Source organism: Phacochoerus africanus, chromosome 11 (genome assembly GCF_016906955.1).
Source record: "Phacochoerus africanus isolate WHEZ1 chromosome 11, ROS_Pafr_v1, whole genome shotgun sequence".
NCBI lineage: Eukaryota > Metazoa > Chordata > Mammalia > Artiodactyla > Suidae > Phacochoerus > Phacochoerus africanus.
In genome coordinates, this window is record NC_062554.1 from 73,851,435 (window position 1) to 73,859,856 (window position 8,422).

The 8,422-nt window shown below is 37.4% G+C and overlaps 1 pseudogene; it reads right to left on the reverse strand.

Moving 5' to 3' along the window:
* Nucleotides 1-389: 389 nt before the first annotated feature.
* LOC125112157 (60S ribosomal protein L9-like) lies at nucleotides 390-4,134 on the reverse strand (annotated as a pseudogene).
* Nucleotides 4,135-8,422: the final 4,288 nt, after the last annotated feature.

Genomic DNA, 8,422 nt, shown 5'->3' on the forward strand with positions numbered 1-8,422 from the left:
TTTTAAAAGGTATAGTGATTTTAACTAAGCCTTAGAGACCCCTCACTGAGGTCGTTAAGAATCATGCTAGAATTTTGCCTTAGAAAGGAAAGAAATTCAGACACACTACAATTAGGATGAACTTTGAAGCATTAGGCTCAGTGAGATAAGCTAGGCACAAAAAGACAAACACTGTATAATGCTATTTATACGAGGTATCTTGTGTGGTCAAATTAATGGAAAGAAAATGTAGAAGGGTGGTTGCCAAGGTCTGTGGGGAAGGGAAAAACAAGGATGATTTTTTTTTTCCCCCTAAGTCAATAGACTTTTTATTGTTACTTAAAACATCACAAAGGAGTCCAAAGAATTATCTGGCATCTTGATGTTTCTGTAGCCATACAACACAGATCTTACTCATAAGCCTGCTGAACTGTTCCTTTCTCAGAAATAGAGATATCATCCAAAAATTTTCAGATATCCTTGTTCTTAACTTTTGTGGCTTGCTGAATCAAAGCAGCTGAATTTTATACAAGTTCAATGCTGTTTCCTTCAAGAATCAGCTTATCTTTCTGCGTTTGAGATACTGAACAAGCAATCCCCAGCCTCATCTGAACCATACAGATATATTTTTCACCCCCAAAATTTTGTATTTCAACAAGAGAACCATTCTCCTGAATAATGACGTTGATGGGGAAGAGAGCATACACAGACCTCATCTTGGAGCAGAAGCCCAGTGTTACCCCCTTGATCATGTTCTGTACATGACTACAGATAGTGTGGAACTACTGAACTACAGCCAGTGGTTCCTTTCTAGTTCCCCACCATTTGTCAACCTGGAGCCTCTTCTTTTTCTTTCCAAGGAGACTGAGTTCTACATTGATGTGGTTCTAGTGCCTCCTCAGAGTGCCTCTGGGGCCCTTCACGATAAATGTGTGTCCTTTTAGATTGATGTCCTCATGGAATGTCAACAGTCTGATTGCTGAGAATGGTCTTCTATTCTCGCAGTAGATGCAGCAAAGAAGGCTTTTTTTTTTTTTTTTTTTAATTGATATGGAGTTTTAACTTTTTCCAGATGAAAAATTCTGGAGATTGGTTGCACAACAATGTGAATATACTTAACACTACTGAAATGTACACTTACAAATGGTAAGGATGGTAAATATTATGTGATACATTTTTACAACAATAAAAAAGAACAAAGAGGGAAAAAAGAATCATTCTAGAAGATCACATTACTCAGAAGACATTTCTAAACATTTTTGGTATTACTAAGTGTCTCTTTAGTGATAAAGCATCTTTTTACTCACAAAGAATTAGGAGTATATATAAAAATCTTAGACCATATAATCCATAGTGTTAATGTTTTGCATTAAAGAGTCTTGCATATTCACCACTGTATTTTCTTATATTTGTCTTAATTATTTGTAATTCCATTTTCAAAAGTGTACTTGGATAGTTGATTTAGGTTGGTGATATTCAATTCTTACTAAATTTATGTACATTCTTAAAAATGTCAGATAATTTGAGGTATTTATAAATTTAACTTATGAGATTAACAAGAGTTTTAGTAGGCAGAAAGACTTATTAAAAAGTTATTAACTTATTAAATAACTTTTAATAAGTTATTGTTAACTTATTAAATAACTTTTAATAAGTTATTGTTAACTTATTAAATAACTTTTAGTAAGTTATTGTTAACTTATTAAGTAACTTTTAGTAAGTTAGTGTTAACTTATTAAAAGTTAGATAATTGTTTCGCTGAAAAGAAAATTGAACATGTTAATGCAAAAAGTTAAATGTGAAAGGAAACTGAATAAACTGAGATTTTAAAGGAATTTAATAAGGTTCTAAAATCTCCCTTAAAAGCAACTGTGAAAATTTGCTAGACTCCTTAAAAGAATTCAAATACTATGAGGTACATTAAAAGCTTAATAAAAAATAAAGTAAATAAAATATTCATTTTAAAAGTAACCTAAGTAAACCTCTAAATGGTCGTTTTTCACATAAAAGCTGTCCTTGAGGGCATAAAAAAAAAAAAAAAAACGTCACTTTCACACAAGCAATACTATGGCATGTAAAGAACAGAATGAAAGCTGGGTTGCAGCAAGTTAATGAATAGTTGTTAACTGCCACTAACAGTGTGAGCAAGTTGGGTATCGTATAGAATAGAAAGAGAACTAAATTCAATGATTGCAGAGAACCAAGGCTAAAAATGTAGATGCAGAGAATTTGTTTTCCTATTTAAATTATACATAACCCTTCTCGATAATTTTTAACCTCAGAGCCTTTACTCAGTTCTTTATTCATTAATTGCCTCACCAGCAGGCAATTTGTGAGTTCTAGGGTCGGCCTGACCCTGTGGGGCCATGACTACCAGGAGCCTTGATAATGAGCAGCTTAATTCTGTCTTCCTCTCCGGTACAGGGTAACTTATAATTCTGCTCAGGTGCAAAAGCAGTTTGAAACTGTCTCTGTCTCTGGTTCTCAAAGATTTTCTCACAATCAAAAATAGATTTTCTTTTCTTTTTAAGTAATCTGCAAAGCACCCCGCTCAGTAACATGTACATTTAATAATTTGGGGGGAAGGTAATAAGGATGACCTAGTATGATATCATTTTAACGAGCCAGTCTCTCTCTAAGGAAGCTCTGGGCTTTGATGAGTCTGAGGCACATTTTCAAATGATTCAGAATCACTTATCGATCACACTTGGTGTGTAGATGAAGGTGTTAGTATTATTGACAATTTAAAAGAATAACAAAAGAAAAAGCCTTGGACTTCAAAGAGTTTCTAACAGTCTTTTTAGAATATGGAACAGTTATGGGCAGACAAGCCCAGAGCACCATGCTGCAGCCATATGTGCCTTCAGGGCCCTGGGTCACACAGCAGGATAAGAGGAAAGGAAACGAGGACTAGAGGCAGGTTGTAAAAATGAAATTGCCTCCAAAGAAATCCTCAGACCAGTGGTCCAGTGGAACATGTCGAGCAGGGACTAGAGAAACCCATCCAAAATTACAGCTCTTGCTAACCACAGGACTTGGCCCAACTACCAGTTCAATGAAGATGTTTCCAATTAAAAAAAAAAAAAATCATTCAATGGGGACTTGCTGTATAGCACAGAGAACTCTACCCAATATTCTGTGATAACCTGTGTGGGAAAAGAATCTGAAAGAGAATAAATGTGTGTACATATATAACTGAATCACCTTGTTGTACAGCAGAAAATATAATATTGCAAATCGTCTATACTTTGATAAAACTTTAAAAAATGGAAAAAAAAATCACTACCCTCATGGTGAGCCTGAAAATACATAATGACAACGCCAGAACATAAATCACCATACAACTTGGCCCCACAACTTCTGCAGCCATCAGCCCTGAATGATTAGGACTGGGTCAATGACTGCCAGTTTCTTCTCATTTTTGGCCCCAGCTTCTAGCTCAGGACCAAACAGAGAAAGCCATATAAAGGTCCCAAATCAATCATGCATGGTGACCTACTTCTAGTTAGCCACTTCTAGCTGCTACCCCCCTTTCCCGCTATCAAACTTCCTTGACTGTCTTGGAGTTTCTGCTAAAAGCAAGTGACTGGGCCTGACTGCCCCACTGTAGCAAGCTCTGAATATACCACTTTATAAAATTCTAATTTGTGTGGTACTCATTAATTTCCACAGTTCTGCTAGAGGCCCTACATAGACACTCTCTTCTCTGCCTGTTGCCACAGACCCCAGTATTTGACCAGATGCAGGACCCACCAAGGGAGAGCCAGGTGTCTTGCTGCTCAAGGCCTGTGGAGCCAGCACCAGTGTGGTGATGCAGCACTGGGTCTGAACACACCATCTTTGCACTGAGTTCCTCAGCTATTTATCCTCAGTTTATTAGGCAAACTTTTACTAGTTTCTATTTGTTTGGCATTCTTGGTAGAATCTGTTTATTCTTTTCCATATTGTGTGTGTGTGTGTGTGTGTGTGTGTGTGCATTCTATTTTGTGTTATGCTGTCTGAAAGTGTTGTTTGTACAAGACAGAATCCCAGATTAAAACACAGGCATAGGTCCAATAAGTCTATTCCAGATTTCCTCACCGATTTGCTTTTCTTACTAGACAGGCATTCATTTGGATGAGAGTCACCAAAAACCTGATGAATTTTTCCTTCCATCTTGACTTTTTTATCTTGAGAGTTTGGCTTTGATCCAGAGACTGTTCACTCTGGTTTTCTGGCTATGGGGTGAAGAGTTGGGGCAGGGTGTAAATGTAAAGATTATTGGGTCTGCATTTGGAAGTAGCCAGCCAACCTTCAGGTTAGGGGTTCAAAATATGAGGTGCATGAGAATCATATTACTGATGACCATTGCCCAGCTCTGACGGTGTCAGCTAAGCCGAAGTCCTCCTTCTACGTATATACCCTCATTACAATCCTTGTTTTTGAGCTTCTCCTCTAAATGGCTTGACTTCACCAAGGATGATCTAGGTCTTCGGTAGCACTCTGGGGAACACTAAACTTGAACAAAACTGTTCATTTGAGAGGTGCCTTAGAAGGGAAAGGGAATAAGATTTCTCAGGCTTAATGGGCAGCGGTTTTTGATTGGTATGCAAAGACCTCTAAATGAAATTCTGAATCAAAAATTGCTTCACTATAAGAGTCTTTGGCCAAAAACAATGAGCACTTTAGCAAACCTAAGCGAAAGCAAACTAGACTCATTTCTTTTTTTTTTTTTAATGAAATTTTTATTATATTCAAAAATATTTTTTTTCTTTTTTTGGTCTTTTGTCTTTTTATGGACTCACATAGAGGTTCCCAGGCTAGGGGTCAAATCAGAGCTGTAGCTGCCAGCCTGCACCACAGCCACAGCAAGGCAAGATCTGAGCCGCATCTGCCACTTACACCACAGCTTCACAGCAATGCTGGATCCTTAACCCACTGAGCAAGGCCAAGGATTGAACCTGTGTCCTCATGGATACAGTTGGGTTTGTTAACCCCTGAGCCATGATGGGAACTCCTAGACTCATTTTGTAGTAAGTCCTCCAGTTGCCCCTTCTTCTCCCCCTTATCCTCTGATCTCTCTCCTTCTGCTCTTCCAAGGACACCTTCTTCTCCTTCCCCTGGTCCAGATCCTCTTCATCCTACCAACAACTCTCCAAAGACCCTGAAATACCACTTGCTTCTAAAGATCCATCCCTCTCATGAGCCAGGTATGCAAACAACTACAGAATTTAAACCTCTAAACTGAGGTAAATTAAAAGCTGTGATTAAGAATTTCCCTAAACCCAGACAAGGCCAACAGCTATTCATAGATGAATTTAGAATTCTTTTTGGAGTTTCCATTGTGGCTCAGTGGGTTAAGAACCCAATGTAGTCTCCATGAAGACACGGGTTTGATCCCTGGCCTTGCTCAGTGGGTTAAAGATTTGGCATTGCTACAAGCAGCAGCATAGGCTGCAGATGCTGCTCAGATCTGATGTTGCGGTGGCCGTGGTATAGGTCTGAACCTGAAGCTCCAAGTCGATGACCCCTAGCTCGGGAACTTTCATATACCACAGACACAGCCATAAAAAAATAAAATTAGAGAGAGTTCCTTTGGATGTCTATAACCCAGGGTTACCTGGCCTCTATCAACTTGTACATACTGTGTTCAGAACTTCAGATGCTAACTCCTAAATGGCAGACTTTGATTGAACCAACTCAGAAAGGACCCTACAAGATTTCTCTTCTGACAGCAAACCTGAGGGTCAGAAAACAGCTCAAAAAGGAGAACAAAGTACCCTAAAAGCCCTACCTGAAACATTTCCATTTAAAATTGTTTGGGCCATTACTGAATTTTGCAAACAGAAAAAAAAAAAATCAATGAGGAATAGGTTCTCATTCAAGATTAAAACATCTAAATTTTCCTTGCGATTCAGTTCTGATACAAAATATAGGTGATGCCATACTTTTCTCAGAGAACAAGGAAACCTGTAAAAAAAAATGATGCCATTTACTTGCTCTCAGTCACAGCAGAAAAAAAGCATGAAGTCTCAAAAGATATTACAATTTTTCCCAAACACTGCTTGTTATTTAAGACATGGCCTAATTAAGAAGAGAAAAATACTCTCTCCAAATAGAATAAGACTATCCAAACTTATCCTATACTCCCTATAAAATGATTGAGAGGGTTTCTGAGTTTAACTGGATATTACAAACACTGGGTTGCCAAATCTTTTTGAGTTTGTAACACTTGTTTATGAATTGAACATCGTCCAGTACCATTGACCATGGAGTTTACTGAACAATCTCCAGTGGTGAAGATCTGAATATCTAGCCTTCCCTGAATTGATCAGCTTCTCACAAGTGACAGAATGGCCAAGGGGAGGGCGGGGGAGTACTGAGAGATAAATATGCAAATGGACAATAGCCAGATCAAGTGTGTATGTGTGTAATCCAGCTTTGACTCACAACTTCTGTGGCAATCAGCCGAAAGTGATCAAAACTTGGGCAATAACTGCCAGTGTTCCTCCTTTTTGCCTTGACTTCCAAATCAGGATGAACCAGCAAAAGCTAAGCAATCTCTACCACACAATTACACAGGATGCCTCACTTCTAGCTAGCCCTATATTTCCTCTATAAAGCTTTTGCCTTCCCCTGTTTACCTCTGAGTCTCTGCCAAATGCAAGTGTTGGAAACTGACTGCCTTGTTACAGCAAACTCTGAAGATATAACCTCTGTTCATTCTTACCTCGGTTGTCTTTGGCATTTTCACATCCTCCACCTAGAACTGTCTCTTTTGAAACATTTTGGGTTCTTGCTGTAAAAGTTCCTGAGCAGCACTGATCATACCCAGAACCAGGATAGAGATGATGTTACTTGATCCCAAATTTCAGAGTCAACACGTCTGAGTGAAAATGCCATTTTATTTCACTCTACCAACGCTACACTCAGGGAAATACCAGCCAGCCCAGCAAGAAAGCTAACATATTAACTCCAAAAATGTGATAGAAAAATTACCATCAAACCAGAGAGAGGCAAATGTGAGTACTGGGTATTTTTTAAGCAAAATGCTGGGCTTGCAGCTTTAACTTCGTGTTACCTGCACTGTTTTCTAACTCTGTAGGATAGAGGTTAACAAGCAGTTTTTTGTCTAATAGAGATATAAATAAATTCTATCCTGTATCATTTATTGTCCTGTGACTTATAAACCAGCTTAGCATCTAACTCAGAAATCTAATAGTAATGTTCTTTAATTAGATTAGAATTTAGATTCCTGGCTCCTCAAATGCTTTCTGGACTAATTTTAACATCTTACTGGTTCCCTCATTGATTGATAAGTTGAATGAAATATTTGACACATATTCATTTGATATTTTCCTAAGAGACATGATTTTACTCTTTGAAAATTATACTTTAACCATTAAAGATTGAGCTCTTAAAGGAAAGATATAATTTTTTTCTCCTTAAATATTATGATAATATGTACTAATACTTATCTTAAAATTGAATCAACCTTGCATTCCTGGGATGTAGTTTATATGATAATATGGTGCCAAATTCTAATTGCATATATTTGTATTTAGGATAATAGCACTTATAATTACTAACAATTTTCAGTGAAAGGGAAAAATCACTTATACAAATATAAAAATAAACACATTAAATAATTTATTTTATTCCTATCATATGAGGGAACCAAACAGACGTTTTAATAGTTTACAGGAAAAGATAAAACAGAAAAAGCTTATGTGGAATAAAGGAATTTTGAGAGGAATTGCAAAATGGGGGCAAAAATTTTTCCTAAGAGGGGAGGAAATTCAAGTAATTTCATTACCAGACAAAACATAATTTATATATGTAAAAGTTACCTAAATGTAAACAGAAATGCAAAATAACTCAAAGACAATGAACAAGGCTAGAATGGATAACCTGGGATGGGATGGTACAGATGTTACATAGTTTCCATTGAAACAGAAAACATTTTTTGACATAATCATTGATAAATTGGTCTGTAATTTAACATTTTTATGTAACCTTCATTGCATTTTAGTATTGTAAAGGGAAAAAAAATTCTCCAGTCCTTCCACCAAAGCAGAATTTCAAGACACATGGACATCAACGGTGTCCATTGGTGGACTAAGAATTTCCAGGTGCCTGTCTCTCTCAAGAAACATCAAAAAACCTGGTGAAACTTTCATAATCACCCTTTTAGAAACACTGGGAAGTAGTCAAGGATTTTCAACAACCCAAAAAAAGGCCACAGGAAAAGGGTAAGAGAATTTTGTGAAAATTAACTTAGTCTTGCTTGGCCTCTCTTCCCAGTACAAGAGCAGGCTTGGAGATGGTAACCTGTGCTCCTGACATGGCACCATGGTTCCAGAGCAAGCCAAGCAGACCTTGTTCCTGAGTATTGTGTTTTGTTTTGATTTTTTCTTTTGGCCTGTTCTTAGATTCCTAAAAGACTGATGTCAGGGGCCTGCCT